Here is a 17,041-nt window from a genome sequence, read left to right on the forward strand (position 1 = left end):
GCCGAGAATGCAAAGTCTCTAGGAATCACTCCTGCCCTCTGTAAAGATAGAGTTTAGTGTAAAAACAAAAGACAAAATGCTAAAGACTCTTAAAACATCAGTGATAAGATGAAGATCTGCTTCAAAGAGGGATATCCATACAATAGCTAAAGTTTATTACATTTTACTGGAGGTCTGGCGCTACATCTTAATATAGTTCAGGAGAATTAGACTTCTTTTAAACCCCACAGCAGCTCTATGAGCCAAAACGTGTTATCAAATCCATTTTAGAGTTGAGTTTATAGATATAAGTAGATGAGTTGATCAGCTCCAAACCCTGTAGCTGGAATTATCATTGATTCTCTCCCTCTCTTTCTCTCCACATGATACATCAGATCAGGTAGCAAATCCTGTTGGCTCTACTCTGCAGCTACCACTCTGATCCAAGCCACCATATAGCCTGGATTTACAGCTGTGGCCTCTCACTAGTCTCCTGTTCCCACCCTTTCCACAGAGTGGTTTGTAAAACACTAAAAGATCACAGTAGTTTTGTCCTCAGACCCTACCAATGGCCCCTTGCAGTGACTACAACAGAGATCTTCATGCCATTTCCATGGCAATACCTTCTAAAATGATTTTGACAAGTTATATGCCTCCTCACATGTTTTTAAAATTACATCTGAAATTTTCATCATGGGCTTGAATCCTTGTGAAAGATGTAATTTCTGGTATTGTATACATTGACATTTGGAAAGAAACTCTTATATCATTCTTTTAAAGGTATTCAATGGGATTTAAATACCATGGCAATTTGACACCCACCATCATCCCTTTAAAAATACATGAATATCTCCTATGAATATGGACATAAAAATCCTTTAAAAAATTAGCAAGTCACATCCAGCAACATATAAAAAGGATTATACAGCAAGATGAAGTGTGTTTTATCCTTCAAATGCAAAGTTGGTTTGACATCAGAAAATGAGTTAGTGTAATGAATCATATAAATAGAATAAAGGACAAAAACCACGTGATGTGATGAGGATGTAGAGAAATTGGAGAATTCATACATTGTTAGTAGGAATGTATCAATAAAATGGTGCAGCCACTTTGGAAGACAGTTTGGCGGTTGAACAAAAAGTTAAGCACGTAGTTACTATATGAATCAGCAATTCTACTCTTAAGTATATACCTGAGAGAATTGAAAACATGTTCACGAAAAACCTAGTACATAAAATGTGCATGGCAGCATTATTCATAATAGCCAAAGAGTGGAAACAACCCAAATGTCCATCAACTAATGAATGGATAAGCAAAATGTGATATTTCTATAGAGTGGAATATAATTCAACAATTTAAAAAATGAAGTACTGATAAATGCTACAAAATGCACACCCATAGAGACAGGACTTAGATAGTGGTTGCCAGGGGCTTAAGAAAAGGGAAAATAGAAAGTATGATATTTCTTTTTGGAGTGATGAAAATGTTCCGGAATTAGATAGTGATGATTGCATAACTTTGTGAGTATACTAAAAACCACTTTAAAAGTGAATTTTATTATATGTAAATTATATCTCAATTTTAAAAGTATGGGAAATCCCCACATGATCATCTCAATAGTTGCAAAAAAAGGATTTGACAAAATCCAACACCCTTTCATGATAAAAACACACAACAAACTAGGAATAAAAGGAAACTTCCTCATTGTTGGTAAAGAACATCTACAGAACCCATAGCTAACTTCATACTTAAAGGTGAATGTTTTCCTCCTAAGATGCAGAAGTAGACAAAGATTTCCATGCTTACCACTTCTGTCCAACATCGTAATGGAGGTTCTATCAGGCAATTAGGCAATAAAATGAGATCAAAGGAATCCATATTGGAAAGAAAGAAGTAGAAGTAGAAGACATGATCTTATATATAGAAAATCCTAAGGAATTCACCAATAAAGTATTATTGGAATTCACCAATAAAAAAATGGGTTCTGGGGCTTCCCTGGTGGCGCAGTGGTTGGGAGTCCGCCTGCCGATGCAGGGGACACGGGTTCGTGCCCTGGTCCGGGAAGATCCCACGTGCCGCGGAGTGGTTGGGCCCGTGAGCCATGGCCGCTGGGCCTGCGCGTCCGGAGCCTGTGCTCCGGCAAAGGGAGAGGCCACAACAGTGAGAGGCCCGTGTACCGCAAAAAAAAAAAAAAAAAAAAAAAAAATGGGTTCTGCAAGGTTGCAGGGTATAAGATCAGTATACAAAACTCAAGTGTATTTCTCTGCACTAGTAATGACCAACCCCAAAATGAAATAAATGTAACTACACTTATATAGCATCAAAAAAAAATTAAGAATACATTTTAAAAAAGAAGGGCAAAACTTGTATTCTGAAAACTACCAATATAAAACATTATTGAAAGAAATTAACGAAGACCTAAAAAATTGGAAAAAGTCCCATGTTCATGGATTAGAAGACAATATTGTTAAGATGGCAATAAAAAAAAAAAGATGGCAATATTCCCCCAAATGATCTACAGAGTCAATGCAATACTTATTATAATCCCAGCTGGCTTTTTTGCAGAAATTGACAAGTTGATCCTAAAATTCATGTGGAAATGCAAGAGACCCAAAGAGCCAAAACAATTTTGAAAAAGGAAATAAAGTTGGAGAGCTCACACTTTCACATTTCAAAACTTACTACAAAGACGGAGTGGTACTGGCCTGTGATAGACATATAGATCAGTGGAATAGAATTAAGAATTCAGAAATAAACCCTGCATTTATAGTTAATTGATGTTTGACAAGGGTGCCAAGACAATTCAATGGTCTTCTTAACAAATGATGCTGGAACAACTGAATATCAACATGCAAAAGAATGAAGTTGTACCTGTTTCTTTACCATACACAAAAATTAACTCCAAATGGATCATGTAAGAGCTAAAACTATAAATCTCTTTGAAAAAACTTAGGAATAAATCTTTGTGTCCTTGAGTTAGGCAAAGCCATATTAGATACAATAACAAAAGCACAAATGACAAAAGGAGAAATGGATAAATTGGACCTCATAAAAATTAAAAACTTTGTGGGGACTTCCTTGGTGGTCCAATGGTTAGGACTCCGTGCTCCCACTGCAGGGGGCCAGGGCTCAATCCCTGATTGGGGAACTAAGATCCCGCATGCCTTGTAGTGTGGCCAAAAAAAAAAAAAAATTAAAAACTTTGTGCTTCAAAGGACACCACTGAGAAAGTGAAAAGAAAGAAAACCCATAGAATGGGAGAATATATTTGCAAATCATATACCTGATAAGGGACTTATATCCAGAATATATTAAAAACTCTTACAACCCAACAATAAAAAATGGACAAAGGATTTGAATAGATATTTCTCCAAAAAGAAAATACCAGTGGCCAGCAAGTGCATGAAAGATGCTCAATATCATTATCCATTAGGGAAATGCAAATCAAAACCATGATGAAAAACTACTTCCCATCCATGGAGATGGTTAGAATTAAAAAAAAAAAAAAAGATAATAAGTGTTATGGAGGATATATAGAAATTAGAACCTTTGTACATTGCTTCTGGGAATATAAAATTATATAGCCACATTGAAAAACAGTTTGACATTTTTTTTAAAGTTAAACATAAATTCCCATATGGCCCAGCAATTCCACTTCTGTTTACCTACGAAAAATGAGAACATATGTCTCTACAAAGACTTGCGTAACAAGACTTCATAACAGCACTATTTATAACAGTAAAAAACTGGAAACAAATGTCCATCAAATGGTGAATGGATAAGCAAAATGCGGTATCTCCATACAACTGAATATTATTCAGCCATAAAAGTGAATGAGGGGGGACTTCCCTGGTGGCCCAGTGGGTGGGACTCGGTGCTCCCAATGCGTGGGCCTGGGTTCGATCCCTGGTCAGGGAACTGGATCCCGCATGCATGCTGCAACTAGGAGTCTGTATGTTGCAACAAAGATCCTGCATGCCATAACTAAGACCCGGTACAGCCTAAATAAATAAATAAATGTTTTTTTTAAAAAAAGAATGGGGTACTGACAAAGGGTACAACAGACGAACCTTGAAAAAATTTTGCTAAGTGAAAGAAACCAGTCACAAAGGACTCATATTGTATGAGTCCATTTATATGAAATGTCAGACTAGGCAAATCTGTAGAGATGAAAAGTAGATTATTGTTTTTCAGAGCTGAGGGAAGTTGGGGGAAAATGGGGAGTGTCTGCGAATGGGTAGGGGGTTTCTTTTCCAGGTGATGAAAATGTTATAAAGTTGATCCTGGGGATGACTGTACGACTCTGTGAATATACTAAAAACCACTGAACTGTATGCTTTAAATGGGTAAATTGTATGATACGTGAATTACATCTCAATAAAGCTGTTACAAAATAAACAAATGAGCTCTTTGTTAAAGTAAACTGTTTTACATTGTTCCTTTCCTCTTCGGACTACTATTTCCTTTCCCTTTTCCCATGGAGTTGTTCTCTAACATAATCTGTTTTTATGCTTGAAAAAATTTTAAATTGATTATCCTATCATACTTCTCTGTAATAAAATTGTGTATCTAAATTAAACTTTTTAAAATTTAAATTTCTTGTGTCCAAGAGGCTCTATTAAAAAAAGTATTCTGGATTGTGTTGCATAATAAATTATCATTTGTAAACAATTGATCAAGGCAATATAAATATATTATAATAAATAATAACAAATAGGACAACATTTGATTGGAAATGTATTTCTTAATGAGTTTTCTAAAAATTAGGTCATGAACATTACTTAGTGCTAGAATGACAGTAGCCAATTGCAATTCCATTCTTTTCCTTCAGCTTTATTGAGGTATAACTGACAAATAAATATTGTATCTATCTAAAGTGTACAGTGTGATGATTTGATATACCTATGCATTGTGAAATGATTACCACAATCAAGCTAATTAACACATTTTTTTGTGTGTGTAATGAGAGTACTTAAGATTTATACTCTCAGAAATTTCAAGTGTATAGTATAGTATTATTAACTACAGTCACTGTGCTGTACATTCCCAGAACTTATTCATCTTATAACTAAAAGTTTATACCCTTTCACCAACATTGTCCCATTTCCCCCATCCCTTAGCCCCTGCCAACCACCATTCTACTCTCTGCTTCTGGGAGTTCAACTTTTTTACATTCTACATATAAATAAGATCATACAGTATTTTTCTTTCTATGTCTAGCTTATTTCACTTAGCATAATATCCTCAAGTTTCATCCATGTTATCACAAAGGGCAGGATTTCCCTCTTTTTATAGCCAAATAATATTCCAGTGTGGGGACTTCCCTAGTAGCACAGTGGTTAAGAATCCACCTGCCAATGCAGGGGACATGGGTTCGAGCCCTGGTCCAGGAAGATGCCGCAGGGCAACTAAGCCCACGAGCCACAACTACTTAGCCCATGTGCCACAACTACTGAAGCCCACTCACCTAGAGCCTGCACTCTGCAACAAGAAAAGCCACCGCAATAAGAAGCCCGCGCACCTCAACAAAGAAGAGTAGCCCCCGCTCACCACAACTAGAGAAAGCCCACGTGCAGCAACGAAGACCCAACGCAACCAAAAATAAATAAATTAATTAATTAATTAATTTAAAAAAATTCCAGTGTGTGTGTATCTCACATTTTCTTTATCCATTCATTCATCAACAGACACTCAGGTAGATTGTTTCCACATCTTGGCTATTGTGAATAGTGTTACGGTGTGAACTCTGAACTCAGGGGTTCAGATAGCTTTTGATATACTGATTTCATTTCCTTTGGATATATACCTAGATGTGGGTTGTTAGATCATTTGGTAGTTCTATTTTTATTTTTATTTTTTTCGCCATGCCGCACGGCTTGCAGTATCTTAGTTCTCTCACCAGGGATTGAACCCAGGCCACAGCAGTGAAAGCACCAAGTCCTAACCACTGGACCTCCAGGGAATTCCCTACTTTTTATTTTTTAAATTAAATCTCCATACTGTTTTCCAAAATGGCTGTACCAATAGCAATTCTATTCTTATTTTTCATTATTATACATTTAAGTACCAAAAACCCTTTTTCACATAAGGAAGTAGACAGGCATGGAAGGAATTTTGTAAAATCAATGTTCTTTAAAGTCCTTTTGAGTCATCTGCCGAAATCATGTGATAACACCTCACCACTAGGATGGTTACTGTTAAAAAAAAATAAGTGTTGGTAAGGATGTGGAGAAACTGGAACCCCTGTGCACTGTTGGTGGGAATGCGAAATGGTGCAGCTGCTGTGGAAAACAGTGTAGCAGCTCCTCAAAAAATTAAAAATAGAACTACCATGTGATCCAGCACATCCATTTTTGGGTAGATAGCCAAAAGTATTGAAAGCAGGGTCTCAATGAGATATTTGTACACCCATGTTCCATAGCAGCGTTGTTCACAGTAGCGAAAACATAGACGCAACCAAGGTTTCCACTGATGAATGAAGGGATAAGCAAAATGTGGTGTTTATATAAACTTGAAGTGTTATTCAGCCTTAAAAAGAAAGGAAGGGGCTTCCCTGGTGGCGCAGTGGTTGAGAATCTGCCTGCTAATGCAGGGGACACGGGTTCGAGTCCTGGTCTAGGAAGATACCACATGCCGTGGAGCAACTAGGCCCATGAGCCACAACTACTGAGCCTGCGCATCTGGAGCCTGTGCTCCGCAACGAGATGCCGCGATAGTGAGAGGCCTGTGCACCGAGATGAAGAGTGGCCCCCGCTTGCCGCAACTAGAGAAAGCCCTCACACAGAAACGAAGACCCAACGCAGCCAAAGTAAAATAAAATAAATAAATAAATAAAAAGAAATGCATTTCCATTTAAAAAAAAAATGAAAGGAAATTCTGACACATGCTCTAACGTGGATGAACCTTGAGGACATTATGCTAAGTGAAATAAGCCAGTTGCTAAAAGACAAATACTGTATGATTCCACTTATGTGAGGGGCCTAGAGTAGTCCAGATTATGGAGACAGAAAGTAGAACAGTGCTTGTCAGGGGCTGGGGGAGTGTGCTGAGGGGTTGGTGTTTAATGCACACAGGGTTTCAGTTTTACAAGACGAGAAAAGTTCTGGAGATGATGGTGGTGATGGAAGCACAGCAATGTGAATGTACTTAATGCCTCTGAACTGTATCCTTTCAAACGGTTAGGATGATAATCTCATATATATTTTACCAAGATTTAAAAAAAATTTTTAAACCTATCATCAAAAAGTATTTTTCTTGCTCTCACTGGATTAGATCCTCCTTAGTATTGTGGAAACGTCCTCTTTTGCAAAAGGATTTCTTACTGGGTCCTTAGATCCTCTCACCTCCCCAGTTTCTGGAAAATATACCAAAAAGGCCTTACCAAAGCTTATCAAATGGGAACTAATTTCACCTGGTTCTCCTTCACTTGGAGACAACTTGTGTAACCCAATACACTAAGAAGCAATTGGGAAAATGGTAATGTTGGTAATTTAAACACATCTTTGCTAATATTTTTTTGAAAGTAAAAAAGCTTTTATCTTCTACCTTAAATATATTTTCATCAAAAGCTGGAAGAAGCTGATTGAGCTCATTTAATTTATAGACACTCTTCACCATTTACTGTAATTGGCCCTATCAGTCCTTGTTGTGAAAACAATCAGCGAAATCACACTTCATTTGTCAGAAACTTTCCTTCCATCTTCAATGCAAATCCCTGAGAAAAATCAACAGGAGCCCAAATTGCTGGTATCCAAACAGTGCTTCACTCTTAACAGAAATCTGCACAAGACAAGAAAGCCAAGAGCATAGACAGATTTAACATACCTTGGTTTAAGGAGGCCTTGAAGGTGTTCTATGTCAAATAAGATGCCCTGATTGTTCCTGCTGCCCGCACCCCAGTCTTTCCTGCACCAGGCCCCATTGTAATTCAGGGTGGTGAGGGGTAGGACTTTCCTTTGTAAAGTGGGCTTAAGAGTGATCATGACAGGGCTTCCCTGGTGGCGCAGTGGTTGAGAGTCCGCCTGCCGATGCAGGGGACACGGGTTCGTGCCCCGGTCCGGGAGGATCCCACATGCCGCGGAGCGGCTGGGCCCGTGAGCCATGGCCATTGAGCCTGCGCGTCCGGAGCTTGTGCTCCGCAACGGGAGAGGCCACAACAGTGAGAGACCCGCGTACCGGAAAAAAAAGTCCCAGGAGAGGGAACTGGGCCCGCGTACCGGAAAAAAAAAGTCCCAGGAGAGGGAACTGGGCATCCTTGTTCTACAGAGCCCCCCTCCCTTGCTGTGATAATCTGAGGGGCAGGGGACCGCTCAGATGATGTGCACTTACGTGGATTCACCCCTAAACCTGCTGTTTACCCATTTTCACCATTGTAGTAAATGACCCAGCAGCCACCGGTTGCTCAACCAAGAACCCGGGGGGTCGTCCTTGAGTCCTCTCCCCTCCCCACACCCCTTATCCCATCCATCAAGTTCTGCCAATTTACTTCCAAAATATATCCCAGATTTAGTCACTTCTCACTTCCACTGCTGTCACCCAAGTCCAGGCCAGGCCACCATCACCCTTGCGTGGAAGATTGTAAGAGCCTCTCAAGTGTCTTCCTTCCTCTCCCTTCCTTTTCTCCTACAAACAGTAGCCAGAGGGGGTCCTGTCCCTCCCTTGTGTAAAACCTCCTCATTGCTTTCCTTTGCACTTGGAATAAAATCTGAATAATATCTGACCTAGTAGGGTGACCAATTTGTCCTGGGCCAAACCAGGACAGTTGGTCACCCTATATGAGGGTCTGTAGGCGCTGACCCTGCCTACCTCCTAGACTGCCTCTCAAGGACTCCTCTCCTCCCTCCCTCGCTCCCCTTCCTCACTCTCTCACTTTCCCTCCCCTCTTCAGCTCCTTTGGCTCCAATCACACGGGATCCTTGCTCTTCCTTGAAGGAGTCATGTGTGTCTCAGGACCTTTGAACTTGCTCTTTCCTCTCCTTGGAACTTTTGTATGTTAGGATTCAGCTCCCTCCTCAAAGAGGCCTCAGATCACTCCAGCTGGAGCCGTTCTTTTACTATCACCACCTGGCCCCCATTCCTTCCTGCTTATCCACTGTGGAATTTGAAGCTGTCTGTGCTTCACTTTTTTCCCCATAAAATGGGGACAAGCGCTATCCCCCAAAGGACTGGAGTGAGGAGACAATGCGATACCCTTTGCTAAGCCCTCAAATGACCGCTGGAACATAACAAGTGTTTCATAGCAACTGTGATTTTTGCCCTGTCCTGTTTTCTTCCTAGCACCTGTCAATATCCGATACAATTATATGTATTTATTTCTTCCATGTTTATTGTCTGTCGCTCCAAATAAAATGTGGCCTGCATCAAGACGAAGCTCTGTTTTACATCCTTCAGTGCCTGGAACAGTGCCTGGTGCATGCTCAAGGTGTGTGTGAAGCATGAATGAAGCTTGATGGTTGCCAACAGCGTGGATGCCACTGAATTGTACACTTAAAAATGGCGAAAAGGGTGATATTTGTGTTATGTTTATTTTACCACTGATGTCACATAATACATATCTGTTAACTTTCTTAGTCACAAAAAAAGAAAAAAAGAATGAATGAAGCTAAGTCCCAGCATCCCAGGAGTGGTTATTCACTCAGAGAGAGGGGAGCTTGCAGCTTTCTGGGACTTTTTTACATAACACTCCACCTTTTCACTATCTCTCATTGGCATGCACAACCACCCTGGGGAGGGGAGCGGAGGTGGGGCCTGGGAATCCCAGGAGACCTGCCTTAGAGGTGGAAACACTCTGAGAATTTTGCCTCCTTCACATAGTACTTCAGGGGTGCGAGCCTGACACACTAGTTTTGTCACTCTTACACGGACAGTCCCTGCAGCTGATCAATACTGCATCTCAGGTAAGTTACTGACCTTCCTGTGCTTCCCAACAAATGGCAACAGTAAGAGAAGCTCTCTTTCAGTATTGGTATGAAGATTGAACAGGATAAACCATGTAAAATGCTTAGAAAAGTGCCCGCCCTGTACATAAGTGCTGTGTAAATGTTAGCTATTATTATTAATCTTTATTATCCATCCAGTTACTTTAGCTAAAAATTAAGGAGTGGGCTTCCCTGGTGGCACAGTGGTTGAGAGTCCGCCTGCCGATGCGGGGGACACGGGTTCGTGTCCCGGTCCGGGAAGATCCCACATGCCGCGGAGCGGCTGGGCCCGTGAACATGGCCGCTGAGCCTGCGCGTCCGGAGCCTGTGCTCCGCAACGGGAGAGGCCACAACAGTGAGAGGCCCGCGTCCCGCAAAAAAAAATAAATAAATAAAATAAAAATTAAGGCGTTATTCATGCCCTTTCTCCCCTCCTCCCATTTCCATTCTTCAATATATATCTTAAATCCATCCACTTTTTCTTCTAAATGTTCTCAAGTTTTGCCTTTTACACTGAAGTCTTTAGCCTGCTCAGGGATATAGTAAATTTCTCTTCATTTCCATATGGACTACCAGCACCATTTACTGAATAGCTTATCTTTTCCCTGTTGATCTATTTGGACAGTGCTGTCATACATCATGTTTCTACGTCTGTGAAGGTCTATTTCTGGCCTCTGTTCCATTGGCCAGGCATTATCGAGTTTCCTTCCTCCTCATCCCTTATGTGTAACCCATCAGCAAGTCCATCCTATGTCCAAAACTCCTCTCAAGTCCACCTTCTCCACTTCCGCCATCATTTCTTAGCTGGACACTTGCGATGGGTCCCATCTGCTCCTCTCCCCCACTTTTACTCTGCAAGCCCCCCACCCCTGGCCATTCTCCTTATTGCAACTCAAGAGGCCCTATCCCTTCTTTAAAATGACAAAATATTGGATATTTGATATATAAAACTATAAAGGACCATGTGCGGAGGTAATGAAGTGTGGTCATAAAACAACGCTGTGAGCCCACCAGGCTGCCTAGGAAACAGAACAGTGGCAAATCTTTTGATGTCCTGAGTGTCCTCAATGTTAGTGAGAATTCATCCTTTTTTTAAAAAAAAATTCGTTCTTTTGAAATTATTCTCTTGCTTTCCTTTATAGTTTTACCACATACGTATTCCTAAGCAATTTATTAATCAATATTGCTCGTTTGTAAGTTTTACAAAAATAGTGTCATGTTGTGAATTTCCCTCTGAGAATTGGTTTGTTTATTCACTATTACTAATTCGAAGATTCGTCTGTGTTGAGGTGTGTAGCTATTGGTTAGTCATTTTCACCACTGCTTAGTAATCCATTGTGAAATCCCTTATTTGTTTATGTATTTTACCGTTGATAGACATCTGGATTGTTGCTTTTTCTTTTCTCTCATTTCTTTTATGAAAAATATGTACAGGGGTTTCCTCTGGGTAGTGACTTTCAACTTTTTCCCCCTAATGCTCTCTGTAAGAAATGTATTTTATACTGTGACCCAGTACACACACAGACACATCTGTTTATCCCAAATTTGCGTGATGCACCTTGGCATTTTCTATGCTACTTTATTTAATTTTTTTAAAAGATGTTGATCCACAAAATGACTTTATGACCAACCAATCCATAGTGTGGAACATTCTATAGTCTACTTTGGGTATGTACCCAGGAGTAGAATTGCTGGGTCCTCTGGTGTGAACATAATCAAATTTATCAGAAAAACCAAAGAGTTATAATAGTTGACCCTTATAATGACAATTATAATAATTGACCTCTCCAAAATAGCTATAATAATTGACCCCTCACCAGCCCAGCATTAGAACTGAAATTTGCTTGGTGGTGTGAGACTTCTTAGTTTTTGCCAATGCAGTGATTGTAAAATGATATCTCATATGGTTCATCTTTAGTAATGTGCCTGTCCATGTCTTCTGCCAGTTTACTCTTGGATTTTTTTCTTTTTCTTAGTAATTTGTTAGAGTTCTTTAAATGTTATGGATACTAATCTTTTATGGGTTATATTTACTGTAAGTATCATCTCTCAGTTTATATCTTACTTTTTTCCTCTATTAGCAAAAATGATGAACAGAAATTATTAATTTTAATTTAGTCAAAGGTATCACTAATTTCCTTTGTAGTTAGTGCTTTCTGGATCTTGTTTAAAAAATTCTTACTTCTTCTGGGATCACAAAAAAATTCTCCAAAATTTTCTGCTACACAGAATTTAAAAAATGTAAATCTTTAACCACTAGGAATTTATGCAAATTCTCTTTCTTTTCATGTGGATTACCAGCTGACCCAGCACCATTTACTAAGTAGCCCATTCTTTCCTCACTGATCTGCTAGGGTAAGGCTGTCTATATCAACTTTTTCTAAGTGTCCACTTTTGGGCTCTCATCAGTTCCTTTTGTCAATGGGTCTATTCCTGTCCAATATACTCTGTTGTAATTAAGGAGTGTCTTGAGTGTTCTTCACCCTTTGCTCTTCTATATCGCTTTAGACTCAGCTGGACAAGTTTTATGACAAATTATGTTGAGACTTTGGAATTGTACTGCCTCTAGAAACTTAAAAAAAAAAATTTTATTGGTGTATAGTTGATTTACAATGTTGTGTTAGTTTCAGGTGTACAGCAAAGTGAATTAGTGGTACATAAACATATATCCACTCTTTTTTAGATTCTTTTCCCATTAGAAATTATTTTGAGGAGAGTTGACATCTTTATGATATTGACTATCCCATCAGTAGCATCATATAGCTCTCCTTTTTAAAAAATTGAGATATGGGCTTCCCTGGTGGTGCAGTGGTTGAGAGTCCGCCTGCCGATGCAGGGGACACAGGTTCGTGCCCCGATCCGGGAAGATCCCACATGCCGCGGAGCGGCTGGGCCCGTGAGCCATGGCCGCTGAGCCTGCGCGTTCGGAGCCTGTGCTCCGCAACGGGAGAGGCCACAACACTGAGAGGCCCGCGTAATGCAAAACAAAATAATAATAAATAAATTTTTTAAAAATTGAGATATAATCGACATATATATAACATTGTATTAGTCTTAGGTGTACAGTATAACAATTCGATATATGTATATATTGTGAAATGATTACCACAATAAGTTTAGTTAACATCCATCACCACATATAGTTACAAAAATTCTTTTCTTGTGATGAGAGCTTTTTAAGATTTATTCTCTTAGCAACTTTCGAATATACAATGTTGACTGAAAAAAAGGCACAACCTAAAAGTTACGAATTATGTTTTATTTGGCGGACTTTCTGAGGACTCAAGCCCAGAAAACAGCCTCTCAGATACCTCCGAGGGACTGCCAGGATATATAAGAGTTTTTGCAACAAAAACCAGGTAGTTGGAACATCAAAAGTTTACTGTTAATTAAAGAAAACTGGATATCTCAAGTTAATGGATTTAGCTCTTTTCTGTGTTTGGGAAGATGGGCTCATTGAAATCATTCCTTTGATATGCATCTTAACTAGGGCCAATATCATTTTCTTTCCCATCCTGAGTCCCCTCAGGGTGCATAGTTGTGGGTGGCTACAGTGGCTGATGGCTTGATGGTTGCAATTCTTTTTTTACTGATGTGGCAGGCAACAATTTTCATTCACAACAATATAGTATTCTTAACTGTAGTCACCATGCTGTACATTACATTCCCAGGACTTATTTATCTTATAATTGGAAGTCTATACCTTTTGACCACCTTCACCCATTTTGCCCATCCCCACCCCCTACCTCTGGCAACCACCAATCTGTTCTCTACATCTATAAGTTTGTTTTTTTTAGATTCTACCTATAAGTAAGATCATTCAGTATCTGTCTTTCTGTGCCAGACTTATTTCACTTAGCATAATGCTCTCAAGTCCCATCCATGTTGTCACAAATGCAGGATTTCCTTCTTTTTTATGGCTGAATGATATTCCATTATATATGTATATCAATCACATTTTCTTGATCTGTTCATCCATCAGTGGACATTTAGGTTGTTTCCATGTCTTGACTATTGTAAATAATGCTGCAATGAACATGGGGTTACAGATAGCTTTTTTGAGACAGTGATTTCATTTTCTTTGGATAAATACCCAGGGGAGGAATAGCTGGATCATAGATAGTTCTATTTTTAATTTTTTTGAGGAACCTCCTCCATACTGTTTTCCATAGTGGCTGCATCAATTTACATTCCAGCAACAATTCACAAGTTTTCCCTTTTCTCCACATCCTGACCAGTACTTGTTATTTCATGTCTTTTTTTAAAAAATAAATTTAATTAATTTATTTATTTTTGGCTGCATTAGGTCTTCGTTGTTGGGTTTTTGTTGCTGCACACAGGCTTTCTCTAGTTGTGGCGAGCAGGGTCTACTCTTCATTGCAGTGTGCGGGCTTCTCATTGTTGTGGCTTCTGTTGCAGAGCTCAGGCTCTAGGCACGCGGGCTTCAGTAGTTGTGGCACTGAGGCTCAGTAGTTTTGGCTCATGGGCTCTAGAGCGTAGGCTCAGTAGTTGTGGCACATGGGCTTAGTTGCTCCGCGGCATGTGGGATCTTCCCGGACCAGGGCTCGAACCCATGTCCCCTGCATTGGCAGGCGGATTCTCAACCACTGTGCCACCAGGGAAGTCCCTCTCATGTCTTTTTGATAGTAGCCTTTCTAACAGGCATGAGGTTTGATTTGCATTTCCCTGATGATTAGTGATGCTGACCACCTTTTCATGTACCTGTTGCCCGTCTGTATGTCTTCTTTGGAAAAATGTCTATTCCAATCCTCTGCCCATTTTTTAATCAGATTTTTTTTTGTTTTTGAGTTGTATGAGTTCTTTTTATATTTTAGATATTAATCCCTTATCAGATATGATTTGCAAATATTTTCTCCCATTCCTTAGCGTGCCTTTTCATTTTGTTGATGGTTTCCTTTACTGTGCAGGAGCCTTTCAGTTTTATATTGTCCTACTTGTTTATTTTTCTTTTGTTGCCTTTGATTTTGATGGCAAATCCAAAAAAAATCATTGCCCAACTGATGTCAAAGGAGCTTACTGCCTATGTTTTCTTCTAGGAGTTTTATAGTTTCAGGTCTTACATTCAAGTCTTTAATCCATTTTGAGTTGATTTTTGTGTATGGCATAAGATAGCGGTCCAGTTTCTTTCTTTTGCATGTGGTTGACCAGTTGTCCCAACACTATTTGTTGAAGAGATTATTCTTTCACCATTGTATAGTCTTGGCTCCTTTTTCATAAATGAATTAATATATGCGTGGGTTTATTTCTGGGCTCTCTCTGCTGAGAGAGAGCTCTTCATTTCTTTTTTTAAAATTAGTTAATTAGTTAATTAATTAATTTATTTTTGGCTGCATTGGGTCTTTGTTGCTGTGTGCAGGCTTTCTCTAGTTGTGGTGAGCGGGGGCTACTCTTCTTTGCAGTGCGCAGGCTTCTCATTCGGTGGCTTCTCTTTGTTGCAGAGCACGGGCTCTAGGCGCATGGGCTTCAGTAGTCATAGCACTCAGGCTCAGTAGTTGTGGCTCGCGGGCTCCAGAGCTCAGCTCAGTAGTTGTGGCACATGGGCCCAGTTGCTCCATGGCATGTGGGGTCCTCCCAGACCAGGGATCGTACCCGTGTCCCCTGCATTGGCAGGCAGATTCTTATCCACTGCGCCACCAGGGAAGTCCTTAGCTCTTCATTTCTTTAGACCTTCATTAATGTCCTTCAATAATGATTTGTCTTTTCTCCATACTGTAGGTTTAAGAAAGGGCTTTTAAAAATGTAAATTAGATCTCCTCTCTTCTCTGGTTATAACTTGATAATGGCGTTCAATTACCCTTAAAAGAAAGCCCAAATTCCTTACCTAGATATGCACAACCTGACCCTGACTACCTCTCCAACTTTATCTTACAAAACTAGTACCCTCACCCAGAACTGGCCAGTCTCATGGGCTTCTGGTCAATTCCTCTGGCTTATTACCTTAGGGAAGTTTCAGTCACCTGTCAGTGTTTACCCTCTGCTAGGATGGCTTCCCACCTCCCCACACCCAACCCTCTGCCTGGTTAACATTCAGCTCAAATCTCTCTATTGCAAAGAGACCTTTTTGAACATCCTACTCAGAATCATCCAATTATGCCCTTTCACAGCCAGAGAGAGCAACCTGTTATTTTCCCTTCCAACTCTTCAACAGCTTTGGCAATTGCTTGGTTCATTTGTGCATGTTTGTCTAATGTCTGGTTCCCCTAAAAGCCTGCAACCTCCCTGAGGGACCTTGGCTCTTGGGTTCACCAAGGCACCTGGTGCATTGTTTATCATGTAATAGATACTCAGTAAATGTTTGCTAAAGGAAGAAAGGGAAGAAGAGAGGAAGAGAGGAAGGGACTCCCATAGACAGTGAAGAAGCAAAGCCAAATAAGAGACATTAGGGGTAAAAATGGGCTGGATTTTAAAAACGTAGTAATAGACCTTAGTAGCTATAGCTTTTTAAAATTATGTCGTTAATGTAATGTAGAATGCATTCTAGTGGTCAAAGATTTAAATGATACAGAAATGTAAGGAATATAAGTTTAAGTTTCGTTTTACCATCCTCTCTTCAAACTCACTCCTCGTCTCAAAGTTAACCATTATTATTATTATTTTTTAAAGTTAACCATTATTGGTAACTATTATTTATTGCTAGTTTGGTAAATATCTTTATAGTAATCTTTTCTTTTTTAATTAATTTTTATTAGCATATAGTTGATTTACAACGTTGTGTTAGTTTCTGCTGTACACCAAAGTGAATCAGTTATACACATACATATATCTACTTTTTTTTAGAGTCTTTTCTTTTTAGATTTTTTTAGATTCCTTTTTTAGATTTTTCCCATATAGGTCATTACAGAGTATTGAACAGAGTTCCCTATGCTATACAGTAGGTTCTTATTAGTTATCTTATAGTAATCTTTTCTTTTCTTTTCCTTTTTTTTGTTTTTTTAGTTGAGTCAGGTCTTAGTTACGGCACATGGGGTCTTCATTGAGGTGTGTGGGATCTTTTTTTGTGGCGTGGGCTCTTCGTTGTGGTGTGGGCTTTTTGTTATGGCACACAGGCATCTCTCTAGTTGCGGTGGGCTTCTCTCTAGTTGTGGTGTGGGGGTTTTCTCTCTCTAGTTGTGGCACATGGGCTC

The sequence above is a fragment of the Monodon monoceros genome, unplaced genomic scaffold, assembly GCF_005190385.1.
Source record: "Monodon monoceros isolate NGI ecotype Baffin Bay Population unplaced genomic scaffold, NGI_Narwhal_1 Super_Scaffold_10, whole genome shotgun sequence".
NCBI lineage: Eukaryota > Metazoa > Chordata > Mammalia > Artiodactyla > Monodontidae > Monodon > Monodon monoceros.